Source organism: Fukomys damarensis, unplaced genomic scaffold (assembly GCF_012274545.1).
Source record: "Fukomys damarensis isolate Sample0158 unplaced genomic scaffold, DMR_v1.0_HiC HiC_scaffold_16, whole genome shotgun sequence".
NCBI lineage: Eukaryota > Metazoa > Chordata > Mammalia > Rodentia > Bathyergidae > Fukomys > Fukomys damarensis.
In genome coordinates, this window is record NW_022900928.1 from 18,887,729 (window position 1) to 18,889,443 (window position 1,715).

Here is a 1,715-nt window from a genome sequence, read left to right on the forward strand (position 1 = left end):
CTCCCGGTAGCGGCACCGACCTGCAGCCTCCGTTTCCTCCCAGGTGTCTATCTCGTCACTGAGATCACCTTCCCGGCCCTCCCAACACACACACTCGCTCTCCTGCCCTCCGCTGCCTGGCTCCTGTGCCCGCCCCTCGAAGTCCGGAATGACCTCCCGGTTGCCAAAAGCAGTGGTGCCTCGTATCTACCAGCTCCCAGCTTCCCCGCTGACCACGCCTTCCAGCCTGGAGCGCCTGGAGTACCCGGTTTCCAAAGTTGGCACACCCTGTGCCTCTCTCTGTCTCTTTCCCTCCCGTCCCTCTACTGATAACCTGGGTGCCTATGGCTTCTCAGCCTCCAAGACCTGGCTTTGTCCCTGTGGTTTTCCCTGGGATCCTACTGTGCCAGCTTCCTAGCTAACTCCTGACTCTACTGGCCCACTCTGGGATCTCTGTAACTGCCTCCACCCTCTTAATGACTCTGGAACCTCATTTTCAGCCCATGGTTCTCCAGAGCTGCAGGTCCTAAATAACTTCCTGGGGAAGGAACAGCTTCACTAGAGGTTCCTAGGCCTATAGAAAAATAGCAAGGCCCAAACTCCTAACTGCCTCCCAGAGGCAGCCAGAACCTGCCCTGTGTCTTCAGTCTTCCTGAAGGATGCCACCACATACCCACTCTCCGGCCCACAAGATGTCACCAACTGGGGAAAGAAAGTACTCAGTCAGCACCACTATATGTCCTCAGTATACCAACAGCTTTCACATTCCTTCTACCTCATGACCTGATTTTTATTTATAAATAATGGAGCTGGGTAAGGTGGCACACACCTGGAATCCCAGCACTCATAGTACAAAACCAGCCTGAGCTACATAGTGAGCTCAAGGCCAGCCTGAGAGACATAAAGAGACCCTGTCTCAAAAAAGAACAACCAACAAACAAAAAGGATAGGCCAGGTCTAAAGGAGTAGGGGAAGGGGGAGGGCAAAGGAAAGAAGGGAAAAGTAAAAATATGAGAAATGGAAAAACATGGAAACAAAGTCTTTGTAAATAGGGAAGGGTGAAGGGGGTGAAGAGAGGACAGGGGAATGGGGAAAAATTAGAACCAAGAAACATCATGTAAAGGTACAAGATCCTAATGATGAATGTAACTGTATTGTAGATCTAAAATGTACCAATAAACTTAATGGAAAAAAAAATGACAGGCGAGGCTGGGGATTTAGCTCAGTGGTGCCGCGCCTGCTTTGCAAGCATAAGGTCCTGAGTTTGACGCCGGTACAAAAAAATTAAAATCCCACAAAGGTAAGTAGACTCAAATAGAAAAACTCTTTGGCTGCACTTACTAAATCATAATTCTCACTGTTTAAATCCCATCTACCAATCTTGCATGTGTGACATTCCATAAGAAAACTCTTCTTTGTCCATGAGGTCAACATTTTCAGCAAAATTTTCATCAATTATCCTGGCAAATGTTTTTTTTTTTTTAATAGAATGTTTAAACCTTGTGATCATGCATTTCGGAAGATTGTAAAAGGGGCTTGTGTGCTTCTAAACTTTGCAGATTGTGACAATGATAGTGTAGGAGATACTTGACACGTTTCATTTGAGCATTACAACCACATGAATGGAAACAATCTAAATGGCACTTTTCAAAGTATTTTCCCTATAATATGATTCTCTTAAAGCATGGCAATTTTCTCAATTCATTGTTAAAATATCATCTTTACCTGAAAGGACA

The 1,715-nt window shown here is 45.8% G+C and overlaps 1 protein-coding gene across 1 annotated transcript in view; it reads right to left on the reverse strand.

Moving 5' to 3' along the window:
• The window catches only part of Ampd3 (adenosine monophosphate deaminase 3), a 43,718-nt gene extending 43,552 nt beyond the window's left edge, over positions 1-166 (reverse strand). Inside the window, exon 1 of the mRNA XM_010615273.3 lies at positions 21-166. The gene's annotated coding sequence lies outside the window, so the exon portion shown is untranslated. The remainder of the gene's footprint in view (positions 1-20) is intronic.
• Between the last annotated feature and the right edge of the window lie 1,549 nt (positions 167-1,715).